General features: G+C 37.8%; 1 protein-coding gene across 1 annotated transcript in view; it reads left to right on the top strand.

Annotated features, from left to right (window-relative positions):
* The window catches only part of PDSS2 (decaprenyl diphosphate synthase subunit 2), a 258,188-nt gene that overhangs the window by 176,284 nt on the left and 56,643 nt on the right, over nt 1-25,261 (top strand). The window lies entirely within an intron of this gene.

The following is a 25,261-nucleotide window of genomic DNA, read 5'->3' as shown; positions in this document are numbered from 1 at the left end:
AGCAGGATATTAAATGTGAAGCAATTGCTTCATTGACCACCACCATCAGTTAACATGTTATAAAATATTATAAGGGACTCCTATATTAGTGTTTCATTATTCTAACTTCTTAAGCTTCTGCATTAGCAAGATTTCACTCACTGCAAATTAGAAAAAAATATGCATGTATGCACATCTTAAGCTTTTTGACATTTCCATGTGAAAAAAGAAAGACAAATTTTACTGGAAGTGAAACATAGGGCATGAGCAACTTGGATATGAAATTTAAAATTTAAAAGTATAACCCAGGGATTCTGGATGGTTCAGAGAGTGGTTAGTGAAATATGAAGAATTATACCTTGAACATCTGCTGTCATTTGGTTCAGGGAACCATAGTTCCTGGCAGGCATATCGAACTTCACCTAAGCAGCATAGTGCTGTGTGAGGACCTGGCAGGGTATATGACCACAGTAGACCCCCTTTGCTGTGTTTTTCAAAAACATACCATAGGGCTTCCCTGGTGGCACAGTGGTTGAGAGTACGCCTGCCGATGCAGGGGACACGGGTTCGTGCCCCGGTCCGGGAAGATCCCACATGCCGCAGAGCGGCTGGGCCCGTGAGCCATGGCCGCTGAGCCTGCGCGTCCGGAGCCTGTGCTCCGCAACGGGAGAGGCCACAACAGTGAGAGGCCCGCGTACCGCAAAAAACAAACAAAACAAAACAAAAACATACCATAGTTCTCTTAACATGGCTGAAGGTTAATAGGAGATTGTAAAATGGAGGACTCCTGGTCTAGTTCCACTCATAAAAAGACCCCTTGTATATAGTATAATGAAGATGATGGTAGGTAAGCAAATAACACTGTGGTAAGTAATTCACCTGTTTCTTCCTTAAAGTCTTCACAGTAATCCCGCTAGCAGAGACTGCTGCTCTCCCCGTTTTACGTCTGTGAAAACTGAGGCTTAGAAAAGATTAAGTAATGTGCCCATAGTCATACAACTTGTTAGTTGAGATTGAACTTCAGACCTCAGGCTCTTAACCTCTCATTCACTGCCTCTGTAACCTTAATGAAACCTGATTTGCTAGCATGCCTCTGCCATACCTGAGATCCTACAATATATGATGATTACAGTGACCTCTTCTGGCAGCTGAAGCATTGTTTTCCCCCCGGGATATTTCTAAGGTGTTCAGTTTAGTTCCATATAAGATATTAATGTTTTATAGTTAAATATCTGTTAAGTTTTAAGTGAAAGTGTTATTGTTGATTTTAAGGTTCTTGACTTATTCACTCTTACCATTTGTCCACTATAATTACTCCAGTTTATTAATAATTTTGTGAACATTTGTTAAGTACTTTTTATATTTCAAGCAGACCTACTAGCAACAACAATAAAAATGCTTTGCACTTCACAGTTTGCTTATACTTTCTACATAATCACCTATGAAAAGGGTGGTACCCATTTTATAGAGGAAGAGCCTAAAATTCAGAGATGACAAATGCCAAGAAAGCCTAGTGTCTGGAAATTGTTAATGCATGTTTGACAGTGACATGATCTGAACCCAGGTTTTTTGACTCCAAGTCCTATATAATCTCTTTCTTTCTGGGAAAGAGAAGAGAGGCAGCAGCAAAGTCTTTGAAGGACTGTTGATCATACATGAACCATCACTTAGCAAGCACCAGTTGCTGGCTTTGATTATCTAATTTAAGTTTTACTCAAAAAACTCTAGCAATGCTTTGTCATCTGCCCTCTTTCCCCACCACCTTCCCAAACACAGCCCTTTCAAACACTTGAGAACTTTTTTAAGCAGTTACATTTCTGAATATAGCCAAAACATTTAAAGAGCTGTTCTTTTTTTATAACGGAAACAAAAATGCATAGTTGAACTGAAGCAGTGGGAGTGCTTCTTGATGCCTGCATTTGCTCTTTAGGTCCAATTTAGGTTAACCACATTTCCCTTCCTAACCAGAAAAATTCTGAGCTTTTTTTTTTCCCCTTCTGCGTGTGCTTGCCATTACAGTGGCTGTTCAGAATCTGGTTTTTCTAACTTGGCCCAGGAATCATTTCAGAGACAGAGAGAGCACTGCCCCCCACATGGAGTGCCTTCAAGGTTTTCATGTTCTGACAAGATTGGGAAGCAGCCACAAGTGGAGGTCATGTGGGAAGTGAGTTGCACAACCTCCGTAGCCTGGGGCCAATTCAGTACACAAAAGAATTGCTTTGTGATTTAAAATAAGCTGCAAACCATTTCATCTCTCCAGGGATAAGAGGATACAATAGTGTTCTGTTTTCTATATGGCTACTTAATACAGTGATGGAGAAGCTGGGTAGTATAAAAATAGCTTTCTGTGGAGTAGTATCTCTGTGACTAGGGTAGATGCATTAAAGCAAATGGAGGGGAATTGTAACTGAATATGTTAGAAATCACCTTTTCCAGAAGTTTGTAATTTCCTAATCCTCCTTAAAACTATGAAAATTTATGTGACTTATGTTAGTAATACTTAACAGATTGTACGTAAATTGGGATTCAGTGTTATTTAGGAAATTCATCCTTGTTCTGTCCATTGAAAAATAACATTTTTATTTTTCCATTTGCTAGTTTGCGAACCATTTCTTCCTTGAAATAAAAATTAGCCATTGTGCTTTCTTTAGTGTTTATATCTCCCTTCACTTTACCTGCTTTTTCTTTTTTTTGTTAGCTAATTGAAGAAAGAAGCACATCAGATAGAAAAAATGACTTTAAATGGTCGTTTGCCATCCTAAGAGTTCCCTAGTCATTTTATTTGTATTACTGTGCATGCTAAATATTTTACATTTTAGCAAAATTTGCTTTGAATCCATAGGCCATTATATCTCAAATCTTTTTAACACAATTATCTTATTATTATAACTTGTTTTCTAATTAGAAAAGTAAATACATGTTCATTAAATAAAAATTGAAAGTACAGAAAAGGTCAAGAGGAAAATAAAAATTATTTTATATAAGCCATCCCCCAGAAATGAATCATGATTACATTCTAGTGTATTTCCTTCTAGAGTTCATTCTATATTTCTCCCATTTTTGAGTTATTATTGTACATATAATTTTTCATCCTGATTTACTCTCCAGGATAGTCATTCTGTTACTAAAAGTCTTCAAAAATATTTAATGGCTGTTTAATATTTCTTCATACTACTGTACTATAATTTACTGAACCAATCCACAGTTTTTGGACACTTACCTTGCGTTTTTTTTTTTTTTTACCAATTTAAACAATATTGTGATGAACATTTTAGTGTATATAACTTTGCTCTATTTCATACTATGTGCTAAAAAAAAATCTGAAAGTGAGATCCTTGAATTAAAAAAGTAAGAATAGGGCTTCCCTGGTGGCGCAGTGGTTGAGAGTCCGCCTGCCGATGCAGGAGACACAGGTTCGTTCTCCGGGCCGGGAAGATCCCACATGCCGCGGAGCGGTTGGGCCCATGAGCCATGGCCGCTGAGCCTGCGCTTCCGGAGCCTGTGCTCTGCAGCGGGAGAGGCCACAGCAGTGAGAGGCCCGCGTACCGCAAAAAATAAAAAAAATAATTTTTTTAAAGTAAGAATATTTTCAATATATCCCTATGCAGAAAAGGACTACTGTCCTTAGAAAAACTGCTTGTAAGGTTGGCCCTTGGATTTTAGGGATGTTTCCACCATTCTCTAACTGACAAGGGCAGTTCACTGTACCTAAATTGTCTGTGCAAATAATGTTATTTATACTGATCACCTGCTTTCCTTCTGGGAGTCTGGAATTTTGGTACATGCTAAGCAGAAGTTGCCTACATCACCAATTCCAACAAAAACTCTGAAAACTGAGCCTCCAGTGAATATCCCTGCTAGACAGCATTTCACATATGTTCTCATACATGGTAATTCTTGGAGGAATTTATCACATCCTGTGTGACTCCACTGGTAGAGGAAGGATTCTTAGAAGCTTACACCTGGTTTCCTCCAGACTTCATCTCTGCATCTTTTTCCTTTGCTGGTTTTACTTTGTATCCTTTTGCTGTAATAAACTACACCTGTGAGTTCAACTATATGCTAAGTCCTGTGTATCCTCCTCACAAACCATCAAACCTGGGGGTGATCTTGGGGATCCCAACATACTCTTTTTCTGATTTTTTATTGTTTATTTCCCATCCACTCCTGCTCCCTCCTTAGGAATCTAATCAAGGTACTCTGTAAGGCATGTGTCTTCTACTCATGTTGGTGTTGAGATGGATAACAGCAGGCTTCTTCCCTATTTTCAGAGGTTCTGCTCATGTTAGCTTGGTCCCAGTCTCAGGAAAGTCAGAGGGTTTTAAAGAGAATCCAGTTGTCCTGGAAAAGAACTGATTTTAACAGAGTCACTGAAATTGTGAAGATCCATTCTATTTTTTTCTAAACACATTATATTTCCAGTAGATTATTCTCTTATGAGGAATATCATTGTTTTTGTGGGGCAAGATAACTTCTATCCACTTATTTGTTTTATCTTTCTCTTTTTTTAAAGATTTTTTTTATGTGGACCATTTTTTTAAATAAATTTATTTATTCATTTATTTATTTGTTAATTATGGCTGCATTGGGTCTTCATTGCTGTGCGCAGGATTTCTCTAGTTGCAGCGAGCAGGGGCTCCTCTTCATTGCGGTGTGCGGGCTTCTCATTGTGGTGGCTTTTCGTTGCGGAGCACAGGCTCTAGGCGCGTGGGCTCAGTAGTTGTGGCGCACGGACTTTGTTGCTCCACGGCATGTGGGATCTTCCTGGACCAGGGATCGAACCCGTGTCCCCTGCATTGGCAGGCAGATTCTTAACCACTGCACTACCAGGGAAGTTCCTATGTGGACCATTTTTAAAGTCTTTATTGAATTTGTTACAATATTGCTTCTGTCTTATGTTTTGGTTTTTTGGCCGTGAGGCATGTATGATCTTAGCTCTCTGACCAGGGATTGAACCTGCACCCCCTGCACTGGAAGGCGAAGTCTTAACCACTGGACCTCCACGGGAAGTCCCTGTTTTATCTTTATGTTTATCTTTTTTTTTTTTTTGGCTCTCATGCAGCTTTCAAGTAAAACAAAAATAAGATAATTCAGTCCACTAGGAAGTTATGGATTATCTCCTATCTGCAAAGCCCTATGCCATCATCTAAAATATAATAAAAAAGTGAGCAAGCTGAGTTTTTCCCATTGAGAAACATAACAGGAGGGAATTGTGAACAAAAATTACATCTGGCTGGGAAAATCAGAAAAGATATTAAGGAGAATGTGATATTTGAGACAGACATTTAAGGATAGGAAGGATGTCTACTGATGGCATCCTTGAGGAGAAGATGGCATTTCAAGCAGAAGAAACAGCATGATCAAAAGTAGGGAACCATACGTAAGATCAAGGCTTTCTCCATGTTAGAGTAAAGGAATAGTGAGAAGACTGGAAAAGTAGGTTTTGTCGTATGCAAGAAGACTCATAATGCTGGAATGTAGAGCTAATATCCTTTTTAGTAATTGAGATAAGAGAGAGAATGAAGGTTTTTAAACACAGTAATTACATGATCATATTAACCTTTGGGGAAGTTAATTCAGCGTGGCTTACAGGAGATTGGAGGGAAAGGAGAGCAGTTAGAAAGCCAAAATAACGACGAAGGTCAGAGGTGCTCTTCCACTTCCACGTGGTTGGCCCCTTCTTGACATTCATCTCTCTACATCGGTATCATCTTCTCAGAGAGATGACCCACCCCCAATCTAAAGTAGCCACCCTACTTAATTCTCTTTATCTTAATCACAGTAGCCACCATCTGATGTTTTTATCGTTTACTTTCAGTCTCCTCCTACAAGAATATAAACTCCACGGGAGGAAGGATTTTGTTTACCATGGTATTCCCAATATCAGCACAGTGCCTAGCACATTAGTAGTAGCCCAAAAATATTTCTTAAATTAATGATATAGAAAGGCCTAGAGTGCTTGGAATGGAAGATTTTTCTCATTTTTCTGACAGTTTTATTGATGTAAGTAAGCTGCAAATATTTAAAGTACACTATCTGATATGTTTTGATATATGTGTGCACCAGTGAAGCTATCATCACAATCAAGATAATAAATATATATATATCACTCCTTGCTGCAAAAGCAGTGGATCCCCCAAACTCAGTGTCGTTAGCTGTAACATAAATCCAATGAAGGCATAGCATCCGTCTGAGTCCATTGCATTGCCCCTGCAGGATTTGGGGTAAAGGGTAACCAACACAAATATGCTAATGCACATGCTTCTTCCCGTGCCATAAATAATAAAGTCCTTTATCTCTGAACCAGGAGTCTTATGTCTTCTGTTAACATCCACAAAACAGCAAAACAGTAACAGACTAACTCACTAGTTGTATGTATGTATGATAAAAGCAAATCCCAGATCCAACAACTAGACCCTCCAGTATAATGTTGAAGTGGTGAGAATAGACACCCTTGCTTTCCTCCTGATGCTAGGAAGAAAACATTCAATATTTGACCACTATTTAAGTATGATGTTAGCTGCAGGTTTTGGTTTTGGTTTTGGTTTTGGTTTTGATAGAGGCTCCTGATTAGTGAATATGTTCCCTTATATTCTTAATTTCCTGAGGGTTTTTTACCAGAAATTAATGTTAGGTTTTGACCATTTTAATTTCTGGAGCTACTGAGGTGATGTTATATATATATATATATATATATATATATATATATATATATTTAGTTTTCTTCTCTTTGGGGATTTTCTTTTTTAGTCTGTTAATATGGTGACTTTATTGATTGATTTTCAAATGTTAAATCAGCCTTGCATTCCTGGAATAAACCTCACTTGATCAGGATGCAGTCACCCTTTTCTGTATTGTTGGATTTGATACTCTAAAATTTTGTTAATGTTTACATTTTTATTCGTGAGGAATAAGGTGTGTTATTTTCAGTTCTTTGTAATATCTTTGTCTTTTGTCAATATCAAGATAATGCTGGCCTCAAAATGAATTGGGAAGTATTACCTCTGATTTTTTGAAAGATTTTTTGTAGAATTTGTACTGTTTCTTCCTTACATATTTGATAGAATGCACTAATGAAACCATCTGGATGTTTCTTTATGGGAAAGTTTTTTGTTGTTTTTTTTTCCTACTACAAATTCAGTTGCTTAAAAGTATCATACTATTTAGGTTATGTATTTCTTCGTGTGTAGATTTTGGTAGTTTGTTCACTGCAATGAAACACTATTTAATTTAAGTTGTCAAATTTATTAGCCTAAAGTTCTTCATAATATTCCCATATTATCCTTTTAATATCTGTAGAATTTGCAGTAATGTCACTTCTCTCATTTCTGATACTGGTAATTTGTATCTTCTCTCTAATTTTCCTAGAGGCTTAACAATATTATTGATTTCAGAGCATCAGCTTTTGGCTTCATTGACTTTATTTTTTCTCCTTTCTTTTACATTGATTTTCCACTTTGATTTTTACAATCTCTTTTCTTTTGATTGCTTTGGTTTTATTTACTCTTCTTTTTTTATTCTTTTAAGCTGAAATCATGTATTTGAACTCTGATTTCTTTTCTAATATGGTATTTAGTACAATGAATTTCCATCTAAGTGCTACTTTAGTGGCATCCCACAAATTTCCATTATGTTGTTTTTCATTTCCGTTCAGTTCAAGCCACTTACTAATTTCTCTTTTCTCTTCCTTAGACTCATGGATTATTTTACAGTTTGTTATTTAGTTTCCAAATATTTGGGAATTTTACAGATGTCTTTCTGTTATTGATTTATAATACCATTGTGACTAGGTAGCATTTTTTTTTTTTTTTTTTTTTTTTTTGCGGTACGCGGGCCTCTCACTGTTGCGGCCTCTCCTGTTGCGGAGCACAGGCTCCAGACGCTCAGGATCAGCGGCCATGGCTCATGGGCCTAGCCACTCCTCAGCATGTGGGATCTTCCCGGACCGGGGCACGAACCCATGTCCCCTGCATCGGCAGGCGGACTCTCAACCACTGTGCCACCAGGGAAGCCCCAGGAACATTTTATATGGTTTGAATTATTTTAAATTTATTGAGAGTTGTTTTATGGCCCAGATATGAACTATCCCGGTAAATGTTTTATATTCACTTAAAAAGAATATGTAGATGACATGATACTATACATAGAGAATCCTAAAGATGCCAACAGAAAACTAGTAGAGCTAATCAATGAATTTGGTAAAGTAGCAGGATACAAAATTAATGCACAGAAATCTCTTGCATTCCTATACACTAATGATGAAGAATCTGAAAGTGAAATTAAGGAAACACTCCCATTTACCACTGCAACAAAAAGAATAAAATACCTGGGAATAAACCTACCTAAGGAGACAAAAGACCTGTATGCAGAAAACTATAAGACACTAATGAAGGAAATTAAAGATGCTACAAACATGTAGAGAGATATACCATGTTCTTGGATTGGAAGAATCAACATTGTGAAAATGACTCTACTACCCAAAGCAATCTACAGATTCAGTGCAATCCCTATCAAACTACCAATGGCATTTTTCACAGAACCAGAACAAAAAATTTCACAATTTGTATGGAAACACAAAAGACCCCAAATAGCCAAAGCAATCTTGAGAAAGAAAAACGGAGCTGGAGGAATCAGGCTCCCTGACTTCAGACTATACTACAAAGCTACAGAAATCAAGATGGTATGGACAGAAAGCCCAGAGATAAACCCACGCACATATGGTCACCTTATCTTTGATAAAGGAGGCAAGAATATACAGTGGAGAAAAGACAGCCTCTTCAATAAGTGGTGCTGGGAAAACTGGACAGCTACATGTAAAATAATGAAATCAGAACACTCCCTAACACCATAAACAAAAATAAACTAAAAATGGATTAAAGACCTAAATGTAAGGCCAGACACTATAAAACTCTTAGAGGAAAACATAGGCACAACACTCCATGACATACTTCACAGCAAGATCCTTTCTGACCCACCTCCTAGAGAAATGGAAATAAAAATAAACAAACGGGACCTAATGAAACTTAAAAGCTTTTGCACAGCAAAGGAAACCATAAACAAGACTAAAAGACAGCCCTCAGAATGGGCGAAAATATTTGCAAATGAAGCAACTGACAAAGGATTAATCTCCAAAATTTACAAGCAGTTCATGCAGCTCAGTATCAAAAAAACGAACAACCCAATCCAAAAATGGGTAGAAGACCTAAATATACGTTTCTCCAAAGAAGATATACAGATTGTCAACAAACACATGAACGAATGCTCAACATCATTAATCATTAGAGAAATGCAGATCAAAAGTACAATGAAATATCATCTCACACCAGTCAGAAGGGCCATCATCAAAAAATCTACAAACAATAAATGCTGGAGAGGGTGTGGAGAAAAGGGAACCCTCTTGCACTGTTGGTGGGAATGTAAATTGATACAGCCACTATGGAGAACAGTATGGAGTTTCCTTAAAAACTAAAAATAGAACTGCCATACGACCCAGCAGTCCCACCACTGGGCATTATACTCTGAGAAAACCATAATTCAAAAAGAGTCATGTACCACAATGTTCATTGCAGCTCTGTTTACAATAGCCAGGACATGGAAGCAACCTAAGTGTCCATCAACAGATTAATGGATAAAGAAGATGTGGCACATACATACAATGGAATATTACTCAGCCATAAAAAGAAACGAAATTGAGTTATTTGTAGTGAGGTGGATGGACCTAGAGTCTGTCATACAGAGTGAAGTAAATCAGAAAGAGAAAAACAAATACCATATGCTAACACGTATATATGGAATCTAAAAAAAAAAAAAAGGTTCTGAAGAACCTAGGGGCAAGACAGGAATAAAGACACAGACCTACTAGAGAATGGACTTGAGGATACGGGGAGAGGGAAGGGTAAGCTGGGACAAAGTGAGAGAGTGGCATGGACATATGTACACTACCAAATGTAAAATAGGCAGCTAGTGGGAAGCAGCTGCATAGCACCGGGAGATCAGCTCGGTGCTTTGTGACCACCTAGACGGGTGGGATAGGGAGGGTGGGAGGGAGGGAAACGCAAGAGGGTGGGGCTATGGGGATATATGTATCTGTATAACTGATTCACTTTTATATAAAGCAGAAACTAACACACCATTGTAAAGCAATTATACTCCAATAAAGATGTTAAAAAAAAAGAATATGTATTCTGCTATTATTTCTTAGTGTTCTATAAATACCAATTAAGTCAATTTGATAGTATCATTAAAGTCTTTTATATTTGTTATTATTTTCTTTCTGCTTATTCTGTCAGTTACTGAGAGAAAGGTGTTAAAGTCTCTGACTGTGACTGTGGATTTTTCTATTTCTTCCTGCAGTTCTATCAGTTTTTCCTTCGTATATCTTGAAGCTTTACCTTAGGTACATTAACCTTTAGGATTAATATGTTATCTTTAGGATCATTATGTTATCTTGACGATTCATCCCTTTATTGTTAACTGACCTTTGTAATCTCTGGTAATATTCTTTATATTTTTTTCAATATGTACTTTATCTGATATTAATATAACAACTCTAGCCTTCTTTTGATTAAAATTATCATGGTATATATATATATATATATATATATATATATATATATATTTCCATCCTTTTACTTTTTTTATATTTAATATGGGCTTCTTGTATGCAGGATTTTTCTCTTTTATCCAGTATGACAATCTCTACCTTTTAATTTGTGTATTTAGATCATTTACACCAGATGCATTTATTAGTATGGTTCAGTTTAAATCTATAATACCATTTTGTTATTTATTTATTATTTGTCTCATTTTTTCTTTCTTCTTTTTTCTTCTTTTTCTGCCTTCTCTTAGATTATTTTACATGATGCTATTTTTTCTCCTTTTTTAACTTATTAACTATAAATCTTTGATGCATTTTTTTAGTGGTTGCTATTGAGTTTATAATATATATATCTTTAACTTATCACAGTCTACCTTCAAGTGATAGTATACCTTTACTTATAGTATAAGAACCTTACAAAAGTTTATTTCTGTTTCTTCCCTCTCAGGTTTTGTGTTATCACTGTCACACATTTTACTTCCATATATATTAAAAATCCCACAATAAATTATTATTTTTGCTTTAAACATTCAATTATATTTTCAAGTGATTTCATTTTTTAAGTCTTTTATATTTACCCACATGGTTAATATCTTCAGTGCTTTTCATTTCTTTATGTTGATCCAAATTTCCTTGTGGTATTTTTTTATTTCTTCCTAAAAGATTTCTTTTAACATTGCTTATAGTGCAGGCCTGCTGGTGATTAATTCTTTCAACTTTTGTGTGTCTGAAAAAGTCTTTATTTCAACCTTGCTTTTGAAAGGTATATTCACTGGATATAGAACTCAAGATTGATTATTTTTTCCTTTCAATTTTTTAAAGATATTGCTTCATGGTCTTTTCACTTACATTGTTTCCATCAAGAAAGCTGCTGTTATTCTTATCTTTGTTCCTCTGTACATAGCATGTCTAAATTTCTCTGGCTGTTTTTCTGATTTTCTTTTTACCACTGGTTTTGAGCAATTGGATTCTGATGCCTTAGTGTCATTTTTTTTTTTTTTCATGTTTCTTGTGCTTGTGATTCATTGAGCTTCTTGGATCTGTGACTTTATTGTTTTTATCAAATTTTGAAAAATTTTGGTCATTATTTCTTTAAATATTTTTTTGATCTTTCCTCCTTTCTCCTCTATCACAGGGACACCAGGCTGCTTGAAGTTATCACAGAGCCCACTGTGCTGTAGTCTTTTATTTTTTCCCATATTTTTCTCTCTGCATTTCATTTTGGATAATTTCTGTTGGTGTGCATTCAAGTTCACCAATTTATATCTTCCATGTTTCTACTTAACATACTCAATGTTTCTTCTAGCTCTCCTAGACCATATGGAATACAGTTATGAAAACTGTTTTAATATCCCTATCTACTAACTCTATCATCTGTGTCATTTCTAAGTTGATTTCAATTGACTGATTTTATTCTTCATTATGCATTGTATTTTCCTGCCCTTTTTTTTCTTTTTTTTGCATGCTTGGTTATTTTTGATTGGGTGCCAGACACTGTGAATTTTATTTTGTTGGATGCTAGATATTTTTGTGTCTCTATACATATTCTTGAGCTTTCTTCTGGAATGCAGTTAAATTACTGGAAACAGTTTGATCCTTTCAGGTCTTACCTTTAAGCTTTGTTACTCAGGACCAGAGTGGCATTTAGTCTAGGGCTAATTTTCCCCACTGCTAAGGCAAACCCTTCTGAGTACTTTACTGATACCCTGTGCATTATGAGTTTTCCCACTCCATCTGGTGGGAACAGGAACTATTCCCAGCCTTGTGTGAGCTCTAGGGATTGTTCCCTCCATATGTTCTGAATGATTCTTTCCCCAGACTCTGGTAGTTTCTTTGCACCCATGCACTGGGAGTACTCAGCTAAAGACTTTCAAGAGACCCTATACCCCTCCAGAGCTCTGTGCAGCTCTCTTTTCTTGAGTACTCTCCTGTGAACTCTGGCGCCTAACTCAAACCCCTTTGTGCTCTCTAGACATCCAGGTCCATCTCCTCAACTCAAGGAAACTATTAAGGCTCTAGTGCAACCTGGCATTCTCTCCAGGCAGTAAGCTGGAACAATTGTAAGACTCATTTATTTCCTGTCTCTCAGAGATCACTGTCCTCTGTTGACTGATTTTAAATGACTTAAAAGCTCTTGTTTCATATATTTTGTGCAATATTTTAATTGTTTCAGGTGTGAGAAATCCTATTGCTCCATTTTGCTGGAAGCGCCAGTCTTCATAATTTTATTTTTTAGTGTACATTACAATAACTTTTTAAAAAATAACAAGTATAAAATTTTCCGCCTATAAATTTCAGGGTGTTGGTACCCTAAAATACTTATTTTAGTGTGTCTGTTGGGTACTTCATCCATGAAAATAAGAAATCAACAGTGGTTCCAATGTTTTTCACCTGGTTGACCAGAAAAATGATGGTAGATTTCACATAAAAGAGAGTAGGTTATAAAGAGAAGTGAATGAGTTTAGTTGATATCAGATTAATGTTGAGCTGCTGGCAGACTCTCTAGATGAAAGAGAGAGTCAAGAGCTCCAGAGAGGCCATGTGGGAAATTCTCTTTGTAAACTTATAGGTAAATGAGTTTTGGTAGACAAAGAAACAAAAAAGTTTAGAAAAATAAAAATAGAATGGAGAATACAAAGGAGGTAGATATGGCGATCAGTACTACCAGGATGCACTGTAAGTGGATTTTGAATTTGACACTACTTCTTCCCAGCTAAGACTGAAAGAGAAATATGTCGTGTTCTGAATTTATTATTTGATGACTAATGCTACAAATAATTTTTATACAGAAATTTTCTCCTAAACTTAAACAAATAGGGATATATGTGATGGACCCCTATGTAAGGGATATTGGCGAACATAGTGAATAGTACCTTCAATATAAAATTGCAAACAGTGCATTCTACCAGCATCTACTCAGAAATCAGAGGATATGTAGTAATTCATATCGCCGTGAAGATATTTCTTGTGATGGAAAACTGGGAGAGTAAGATTCTGTCTCCTGATACTTTCACATAATAAAGAGATTGAATTTTGGAAATCTAGATAAAGTGTTTCTCATTGGATTCTGGTTGACTTGTTTGTTATCATGAATTCTGCATTTAGCCATAGCGTTGAATTAGGCCATTTTGATAAAGTGCTTATTAATAAACTTGTATTGAATTGCTTCTCTATCTACAACAACACACTGAGTACTACCAGAGCACTGAAAACAAAGCTACATCAAAAAACACAAACCTTCTCTCAGGGATCTGATGATACTTATAGGTCAGAAGAAAAGCGTGCATGAAACCACTGGATAGCAGTTTACCCATAAGACCACATGTCAAATTATATGATACAGGCTAAATATTTAGGCGAACATGCAACATGAAGAATAAATAGAAGTATTTCAGGGGAAGCTTCTTGGAGGAGCTAATTTTCTTTTCAGTTGAGTCTTAGAAGGTATAGTAGAATTAGGAGAAGTTGTTGAGGTTTGTTGGAATCAGAGCATTGTCTGGGAGGTCAGATTTGTTTATTCATTCATTTAACATATTCTTTGAGCATCTGCCATGTGGCAGACATTAGTGGTATAAGAGCTCAGTGAATAAGACATCTTTGTTCTCATGGAGCTTACATCCTAGTGGAGAGGCCAACTATAAACAATTAATCACATAAATAAATGAACAAGAGAAATAACTGATACTGCACAACATAGAATTGAATAGGGAGAAGTGATAGTGAAGGATTAAGTGAGTTACTTTGGAGTGGATGTTCTTGAAAGTCCTGAGGAAATAACTTCTAAGCTGAGATCTGAGTAAAAAAAGCAGCAAGCAACTCAGGCAAGGTCCTGAGAGAGGAACCAGCTTAATGTATCCAAAAAATAGAAGGCCCACTCAGCTGAAACATGGTAGATGAACAAAAGAGTGATTGGAGGTAAGGTTAGAAAGGCAGACAGGTATTATGACAATATATGTGACTCAATCATGAAGGTGCTTTGAACACAGGTTCAAATAAAACTGAGAAGAGAAACTTATAACTTTGTTTTAGGGTTACCTAGTTATTTTCTAGGTCTGCTTATTCAACAGATGTTAATGAGTACCTATTATGCACTAACAGCTGTGCTAGACAAATCTGGAGCATGTGTATTGAGAGCTGAGATAGAGACAAAGCTATAGTCAGATATGGAGCAAAGGGCATTTGCTAGGGATGGGTGATAATTTTAAAAGGAATCAATGGATAGATCTTGAATATTTGTATTGGGGAGTTTGGATTTAAAATAGTAAGTAGAAGGAAAGTACCATAGAATCTTACACAAAGAGAAGATCTTTGATAAAGATTATTGTAGAAGCTGTGAATAGGGAAGCCAGAGGAATTAGAAGCAGAGGTATCAGCTGGAAGAGTGTTGAAATAACACAGGTGTGAAGCAACAGACAAGACTGTTGGCAGTGGAAACAAGCATAGGGCAAGGGCCCAGGAATTCCACAGGTATCCTATCTCTCAACTTTTAAAGTGATTTACAATTTATGTCTCCTCTTTTATTACTCTCTTGCTATGTATTTCGTGGAATTAAGTCAACGTTCACCATCTTTTAACCTGTTCCTTACACATCACAGACTTCATTTTGGTGCTAAGAACTCTCTAAACAGCATTTTCCCATAAAATGCATTGCACAAAAGTATGTTTTAAAAAGTGATAGACGAGCCTGAACCAAGGTGGCGGAGTAGAAGGACGTGCTCTCACACCCTCTTGTGAGAACACCAGAATCACAACTAGCTGCTGGACAATCATCGACAGGAAGACACTGGAATTCACCAGAAAAAGATACCCCACATCCAAAGACAAAGGAGAAGCCACAATGAGACGGTAGGAGGGGCGCAATCACAGTAAAATCAAATCCCATAACTGCTGGGTGCGTGACTCACAGACTGGAGAACAATTATACCACAGAAGTCCACCCACTGGAGTGAAGGTTCTGAGCCCCACATCAGGCTTCCCAACCTGGGGTCTGGCAACGGGAGGAGGAATTCCTAGAGAATCAGACTTTGAAGGCTATTGGGATTTGATTGCAGGACTTTGACAGGACTGGGGGAAACAGAGACTCCACTCTTGGAGGGCACACACAAAGTAGTGTGCACATCGGGACCCAGGGAAGGAGCACTGAACCCAGGGGAGACTGAACCAGACCTACCTGCTAGTGTTGGAGGGTCTCCTGCAGAGGCAGGGGTTGGCTGTAGCTCACCATGGGGACAAGAACACTGGCAGCAGAAGTTCTGGGAAGTATTCCTTGGCATGCACCCTCCCAGAGTCTGCCATTAGCCCTACCAAAGAGCCCAGGTAGGCTCCAGTATTGGGTTGCCTCAGGCCAAACAACCAACAGGGAGGGAACCCAGCCCCACCCATCAGCAGTCAAGCATATTAAAGTTTTACTGAGCTCTGCCCACCAAAGCAACACCCAGCTCTACCCACCACCAGTCCCTCCCATCAGGAAACCTGCACAAGCTTTTTAGATAGCCTCATCCACCAGAGGGCAGACAGCAGAAACAGGAAGAACTACAGTTCTGCAGCCTGTGGAACAAAAACCACATTCACAGAAAGATAGACAAGATGAAAAGGAAGAGGGCTATGTACCAGATGAAGGAACAAGATAAAACCCCAGAAAAACAACTAAATGAAGTGGAGATAGGCAACCTTCCAGAAAAAGAATTCAGAATAATGATAGTGAAGATGATCCAGGACCTCGGAAAAAGAATGGAGGCAAAGATCGAGGAGATGCAAGAAATGTTTAACAAAGACCAAGAAATGTTTAACAAAGACCTAGAAGAATTAAAGAACAAACAAACAGAGATGCACAATACAATAACTAAAATGAAAACTGAACTAGAAGGAATCAATAGCAGAATAACTGAGGCAGAAGAACAGATAACTGACCTGGAAGACAGAATGGTGGAATTCACTGCTGCAGAACAGAAGAAAGAAAAAAGAATGAAAAGAAATGAAGACAGCCTAAGGGACCTCTGGGACAACATTAAAGGTAACAACATTCGCATTATAGGGGTCCCAGAAGGAGAAGACAGAGAGAGGAACTGAGAAAATATTTGCAGAGATTATAGTCGAAAACTTCCTTAACATGGGAAATGAAATAGCCACCCAAGTCCAGGAAGCACAGCAAGTCCCATACAGGATAAACCCAAGGAGAAACACACCAAGACACATAGTAATCAAACTGGGAAAAATTAAAGACAAAGAAAAATTATTGAAAGCAGCAAGGGAAAAATGACAAATATCATACAAGGGAACTCTCATAAGGTCAACAGCTGATTTCTCAGCAGAAACTCTACAAGCCAGAAGGGAGTGGCATGATATATTTAAAGTGATGAAAGGCAAGAATCTACAACCAAGATTACTCTACCCAACAAGGATCTCATTCTGATTCAATGGAGAAATCAAAAGCTTTACAGAGCAGCAAAAACTAAGAGAATTCAGCACCACCAGACCAGCTCTACAACAAATGCTAAAGGAACTTCTCTAAGTGGGAAACACAAGAGAAGAAAAGTACCTACAAAAACAAACCCAAAACAATTAAGAAAATGGTCATAGGAACATACATATCGATAATTACCTTAAATGTGAATGGATTAAATGCTCCAACCAAAAGACACAGGCTTGCTGAATGGATACAAAAACAAGACCCATATATATGCTGTCTACAAGAGACCCACTTCAGACCTAGGGACACATACAGACTGAAAATGAGGGGATGGAAAACGATATTCCATGCATATGGAAATCAAAGAAAGCTTGAGCAGCAATACTCATATCAGGTAAAATAGACTTTAAAATAAAGAATGTTATAAGAGACAAGGAAGGACACTACATAATGATCAAGGGATCAATCCAAGAAGAAGATATAACAATTATAAATATATATGCACCCAACATAGGAGCACCTCAATACGTAAGGCAACTGCTAACAGCTCTAAAAGAGGAAATCGACAGTAACACAATAATAGTGGAGGACTTTAACACCTCACTTACACCAATGGACAGATCATCCAAAATGAAAATAAATAAGGAAACAGAAGCTTTAAATGACACAATAGACCAGATAGATTTAATTGATATTTATAGGACATTCCATCCAAAAACAGCAGATTACACTTTCTTCTCAAATGTGCATGGAACATTCTCCAGGATAGATCATATCTCGGGTCACAAATCAAGCCTCAGTAAATTTAAGAAAATTGAAATCATACCAAGCATCTTTTCTGACCACAATGCTATGAGATTAGAAATGAATTACAGGGGAAAAAACGTAAAAAACACAAACACATGGAGGCTAAACACTATGTTACTAAAAACCAAGAGATCACGGAAGAAATCAGAGGAAATCAAAAAATACCTAGAGACAAATGACAATGAAAACGATGATCCAAAGCCTATGGCTTGCAGCAAAAGCAGTTATAAGAGGGAAGTTTATAGCTATACAAGCCTACCTCAAGAAACAAGAAAAATTTCAAGTAAACAATCTAAACTTACACCTAAAGGAACTAGAGAAAGAAGAACAAACAAAACCCAAAGTTAGCAGAAGGAAAGAAATCATAAAGATCAGAGCAGAAATAAATAGAAACAAAGAAAACAATAGCAAAGATCAATACAACTAAAAGCTTGTTCTTTGAGAAGATAAACAAAGTTGATAAACCTTTAGCCAGACTCATCAAGAAAAAGAGGGAGAGGACTCAAGTCAATAAGATTAGAAATGAAAAAGAAGTTACAACAGACACCGCAGAAATACAAAGCATCCTAAGAGACTACTACAAGCAACTCTATGCCAATAAAATAGACAACCTGGAAGAAATGGACAAATTCTTAGAAGAGCACAACCTTCCGAGACTGAACCAGGAAGAAATAGAAAATATAAACAGACCAATCACAAGCACTGAAATTGAGACTGTGATTAACAATCTTCCAACAGACAAAAGTCCAGGACCAGATGGCTTCACAGGTGAATTCTATCTAACATTTAGAGAAGAGCTAATACCCATCCTTCTCAAACTGCTACAAAAAATTGCAGAGGAAGGAACACTCCCAAACTCATTCTAGGAGGCCACCATCACCCTGATACCAAAACCAGACAAAGATACTACAAAAAAAGAAAATTACAGACCAATATCACTGACGAATATATATGCAAAAATCCTCAACAAAATACTAGCAAACAGAATCCAACAACACATTAAAAGGATCATACACCATGATCAAGTGGGATTTATCCCAGGGATGCAAGGATTCTTCAATATACACAAATCAATCAATGTGATACACCATATTAACAAATTGAAGAATAAAAACCATATGATCATATCAATAGATGCAGAAAAACCTTTTGACAAAATTCAACACCGACCAGAAAACTACTTGAGCTAATCAATGAATTTGGTAAAGTTGCAGGATACAAAATTAATGCACAGAAATCTCTTGCATTCCTATACACTAATGAAGAAAAATCTGAAAGAGAAATTATGGAAACACTCCCATTTACCATTGCAACAAAAAGAATAAAATACCTGGAGTAAACCTACCTAAGGAGACAAAAGACCTGTATGCAGGAAACTATAAGACACTGATGAAAGAAATTAAAAATGATACCAACAGATGGAGAGATATACCATGTTCTTGGATTGAAAGCATCAATATTGTGAAAATGACTATACTACCCAAAGCAATGTACAGATTCAGTGCAATCCCTATCAAATTACCAATGGCATTTTTTATGGAACTAGAACAAAAAATCTTACAATTTGTATGGAGACACAAAGGACCCCAAATAGCCAAAGCAGTCTTGAGGGAAAAAAACGGAGCTGGAGGAATCAGTCTCCCTGACTTCAGACTATGCTACAGAGCTACAGTAATCAAGACAATATGGTACTGGCACAAAAACAGAAACATAGATCAATGGAACAAGATAGAAAGCCCGGAGGTAAACCCACGCACCTTTGGTCAACTAATCTATGACAAAGGAGGCAAGGATATACAATGGAGAAAAGACAGTCTCTTCAATAAGTGCTGCTGGGAAAACTGGACAGCTACATGTAAAAGAATGAAGTTAGAAGACTCCCTAACACCATACACAAAAATAAACTCAAAATGGATTGGAGACCTAAATATAAGACCAGACACTATAAAACTCTTAGAGGAAAACATAGGAAGAACACTCTTTGACATAAATCACAGCAAGATCTTTTTTGATCCACCTCCTAGAGAAATGGAAATAAAAACAAAAATAAACAAATGGGACCTAATGAAACTTAAAAGCTTTTGCACAGCAAAGGAAACCATAAACAAGATGAAAAGACAACCCTCAGAATGGGAGAAAATATTTGCAAACGAATCAACAGACAAAGGATTAATCCCCAAAATATATAAACAGCTCACACAGCTCAATATTAAAAAAAAACCAAACAACCCAATCCAAAAATGGGCAGAAGACCTAAATAGACATTTCTCCAAAGAAGACATACAGATGGCCAAGAAGCACATGAAAAGCTGCTCAGCATCACTAATTATTAGAGAAAGGCAGATCAAAAGTACAATGAGGTATCACCTCACACCAGTTAGAATGGGCATCATTAGAAAATCTACAAACAACGAATGCTGGAGAGGGTGTGGAGAAAAGGGAACCCTCTTGCACTGTTGGTGGGAATGTAAATTGATACAGCCACTATGGAGAACAGTATGGAGGTTCCTTAAAGAACTAAAAATAGAATTACCATATGACCCAGCAATCCCACTACTGGGCATATACCCAGAGAAAACCACAATTCAAAAAGGCACATGCACCCCCAACGTTCATTGCAGCACTATTTACAATAGCCAGGTCATGGAAGCAGCCTAAATGCCCACTGACAGACGAATGGAGAAAGAAGATGTGGTATATACATACAATGGAATATTACTTAGCCATAATAAGGAACGAAATTGGGTCGTTTGTTGAGACGTGGATGGATCTAGAGACTGTCATACAGAGTGAAGTAAGTCAGAAAGAGAAAAACAAATATCATATATTAACGCATATATGTGGAACCTAGAAAAATGGTACAGATGAACCAGTTTGCAGGGCAGAAATTGAGACACGGATGTAGAGAACAAACGTATGGACACCAAGGGGGTAAAGCCGCGGGGGGGTGGGGATCGTGGTGGGGTGAATTGGGAGATTGGGATTGACACGTATACACTGATGTGTATAAAATGGATGACTAATAAGAACCTGCTGTATAAAAATAAATAAATAAATAGAAAAAAAGTATTTATTAGGTATAGACATGTGTGTAATTCAAAAAAAAAACCACTACTGTTACCTTGATATCAATGTCCCAATCTGCTTTTTACCTATATTTACATGCTTGGTACTAGTACCTGTGGTGATTTATGAAATACTGTTCATAGTGTGTTCTGTGTGTGCGTGTGTGTGTTTCATGAGAGATAAAATGGACAGATGAGTCACTGGCAAAAAAACAGCATGACTGTGCAGGGGAAAAAAAAAACTTCATCCCTAAAAGGAATAAGGAGGCTATTTGAGGCTACTTTACAATCATCAGAGTCCACAACTATATACCTCATTAAAGAGTGTTTCCCTTATTGATATGGCTGCAAAGGAAAAAAAAAAAGTGATAGACAATAATTAGAAATATAGGGTATTTGTACAGGTTCATTTCAGTCTCTTTGTCTGCAAAATATAGCATTTCTAGGCTTTCATGAGAAGCCCCAAGCTAGAAACACCCAGCTGAGCCACTTCTGAATTCCTGACCCAAAGCAATTGTGAAACACAATGAAAGTTTATTATTGTTTTTTGGGTTTTTTTTTGCGGTACACAGGCCTCTCACTATTGTGGCCTCTCCCGTTGCGGAGCACAGGCTCCGGACGCGCAGGCTCAGCGGCCGTGTCTCACGGGCCCAGCCGCTCCACGGCATGTGCCATCTTCCCGGACTGGGGCTCAAACCCATGTCCCCTGCATCGGCAGGCGGACTCTCAACCACTGTGCCACCAGGGAAGCCCCTATTATTGTTTTAAGCCACTACGTTTGGGGTAATTTATTATGCAGCAGTAGATAATATACTCATCCATGTCCTTTGCCATATAATTGTGATGCATGTGAACAGGGTGTTCTTATATTCCCTTTAACCCTGAGCTTAGCCATTTGATTTGCTTTGGCTAATAGGAGGGTCTCTTGGGCCTCTCCCATCACCATGAGAAAAACATGTCCTGGCTAGACTGCTGGTCCAAGAAGAATGGGAGGCACTTGGAGCAGAACCTCTCCACCCAACCCAGAGACATGCAGTGAGAAGCAGAGCCACCAATCTAGATTAGCTGAATCCCAGCTGGTCCACAGACACATGAGCAATAATAAATGATTATTGTTTGAATCAACTGAGTCTGGGGGTAGCTTTACCACGAGTGAACTGGAGTCAGATGGAGTCAGAGAATCCATGGGAACCTGAAGGTCTAGGCCAAGCCCTTAATTAGGGTTCTGATTTGAGGAGCTAATTGGAGGCTTCTAGCCTGAGTACCGAAGCCTTGCCTTCCAGGGCTAGGACCCACTTAGTAACTGGAATGCCAACTGCCCCCTGGCTGGAGAGAGCAGAGGTTTGGTATTTGGAATTTCAGGAAATCCATGTCAAGACTGTTCACAAAGCACCTACAGTGGGGTTTTTTTGTGCTTTTCCTTAAGTTTCCATAGTTTATTAATTCTCTTATGAAAAATATGCCTAATCACCACAAATAAAGTCATTGCAAAATCTGCACCTTCTTTTTGCCAGCACCAACTTTCTTCAGTCTGTTTTTGTGTTCTTTTCACTGTTTTCTTGAGATCTTTTCCTTCTCATAAAGACCATGTCTTGCAAGTCTGTGTTTGGCTTCATGAATTGTAAATCATGCTGAAGCCAGGTGCCTTGCCACTACCAAAATGGGTTTTTTTAAGTCAAATTCAAAGATGACATCAAGTGTGGTTTTGTACATTTTAGCAAGTTTTTCCCAAATTTCTGTCTAAGGCACTGTTGGCTTCCTTCCCAGGATGAAGGTCATCAGTGATCCTTTGTTTCCACTGAAGTAGTTGGTTGGTCATGCACTCCCTGGTTAGGATTTATACCATGTTGTTCATGATGGCAGTCAATCCTCAGCAGCCAGAGAGGACTACTGTGTTTTATATGGAGACATTATTGTGCAGTGTGCAAACAGAAGCACGGGATAGTGATGGAAAATTCAGAGCTTTGCAGACTATTCCCGTAAAAATGGATGAAGGTGGCCAGGGGAGGTTGACTAGAGAAAGGAAATAAGTGCATTTGAGTTCAAAGAAGCTAATTAACCTTATTAAAGTGGAATGGAGCTCATACTGAAAATTTTCTTTTATAGGTTAGAAATAGGAAAATTTCATTTTCCTTTCTTTGAAGTAAAAAATATCCCAAGTATATATACATGTAAAAACTACCTTTAAAAGAAAACCTATTTTAAGAGGTTTGAAAGTGAAACAGTGAGTACAGTATAAAAGCATTAAGATACTCTGGGCTATATTTCACTGGTACATTTACTCACAACCTGTCTCTCTCATTGTACCCAAGGCATGTATTAACGAGCTAATAAAACATGCCATGTCATGTTTTATTGTTTGCCGGGCATCTCTTCAAGCTTGTATCACTCACATATCCAAGACTTCAAAGATGCTGGTGGTGGTGATAATAAATACCTATAATTTTACTAACATCCTTTTTTCATAAAGTAGACACAGTCTTAAGTCATTCCTTGCAAATAAAACTGTTGCATTTATTCAGATTTAAAAGCTATTGAGTATGGTTTAAATGTTTTTTTTATTATGAAATATATCAAGCATACAAAAGAGTGTATATGACAGATATATACAGTTTAAAGACTGAAAATAAAATAAAACACCTACGTGCCCACTACCACATTTAAGAAATAATGCTGTCTATATTTTTTTAATCCAAAAAATGTTTTTATTTAAAAGAAAAAACAGAAAATGTATTGTGAAGTAAGCTTATTAGAAATCAAATATAGGAATATTATATTAGATATGCAAAGTTGAGAAAGCAGAGGTTGATACAGATATGAAGAAGGCAGAAAAGCCCTTGGTGACTGAGAAAGCTAAGTGTGTATAATATCCCTTTCGATTAAGCAGGCCCTCAAGTTTAGAGTGGGTATGGTTGGTGAATGTTTTTATTTGATAAATGTTTAAATTGAATTTGTACACCATTTAGTGGTACTCCAGGTCACTCACTGTCAGCTATCGCAGCAAAGCATCTTAAAAGGCAGTTTATTTGCCTGAGAGATGAAGCATCACTATTAAGCTTGTAAATTGTTTAATAGAATACCATTTTGATCTCAGGACAAGAATAGACCATTCAGAAAACGAAGCCCAAGACCTCAATTACCATCTGTCTATATGCCAGTAAGTCCCGATTTAATCTCCATCCCAGATCACTACTGAATATTTTGCTGCTTATTCAGTATTTCCACCTGGTGGTATCACAGGCATCTCAGACTCAGTACTTATAAGACCAGATGTGTGACCTTTCCCTCCAAACCCATTCCATTGTCCTCTGTCTTCATGAAGAGCACCACCATTCATCCAGACTCTCAAGTCAAAAACTTATGAGTCATCCTTAATACTTCTGCCCCTCACCAGGCTTAGCCCCATGGCCGCCTTACTCCATCTCCTGTATCATCACCTTAGCCAGAAGCATAACTGAGAGGGAGCAGAGAAAGCAAGTTGCTTTCCTCAGCACTCTCTTCAGTAGTAGACTGTGGTGGTTAAAAACAAACCAAAAACAGGCCACAAATTCTTTAACTCTTCTCCCATTGTCTCCTATCGAGTGGTGAGGATATATGACCCTTGAACCTCAGTGGGCTTGTGATCCCCTCAACTGATAGAATAGGGCAGAAGTGACACTACCTGAATTCTCAGGCTGGGCCATAAAAGGGTCTCTTAGAATTGCTCACTCTCTTGAAACGCTCCCTGTCTCTGTCCCCTCTCAGAATTTAACCACCATGCAGTGAGAGACCATGGGTAGGTGCTCCAGCCCCCCATCCCAGATGGGCCTGATGTGTGGGGGACTCAGCCAGTTCATTGGAAGTGGACCTCTAGCAGTTCAACTCTTGCAGCCCCAGCCCTCTGAATCATCCCCAGCTTTTTAGGCCTTCCCACCTGAGGCCCTAGACATCATGGAACAGAGACAAGCTGTCTTTCTCTGTTCCCTTCCTGTGTTCCTGACCCACAGAATCTGTGATCATGATAAAATGGTGGTGGTTTTTTTGCCCGTGAGTTTTGGGGTAGTTTGTTACACAGAAGTAGATAACTAGAATATAGATCTTTCCAACATGCTGGTTAAGACCGTGCTGAAAAGATGCTGGGAGAAACAGTATAAATATACTTCCAAAACATCACTGATTGAATCCTAAGATTCAATAGAGAAGATAGTTACTTTATTCAGCTCGGACTGCCATAACAAAATACCATAGACTGAGTGATTTAAACAACAGAAATTTATTTTCTCACAGTTTTGGAGATGAGAAGTCCAAGATGAAGGTTCTAGCAATTCAGTTTCTGGTGAGAGCTGTCTTCCTGGTTTGCAGATGACTGCCTTCTCACTGTGCACTCACACAGTGGAGAGAAAGCCAAGCAAGCCCTCTGGTGTC

The sequence above is a fragment of the Lipotes vexillifer genome, unplaced genomic scaffold (genome assembly GCF_000442215.2).
Source record: "Lipotes vexillifer unplaced genomic scaffold, Lipotes_vexillifer_v1.1 scaffold515, whole genome shotgun sequence".
Lineage (NCBI taxonomy): Eukaryota > Metazoa > Chordata > Mammalia > Artiodactyla > Lipotidae > Lipotes > Lipotes vexillifer.
This window is presented reverse-complemented; position numbering and strand designations above follow the sequence as displayed.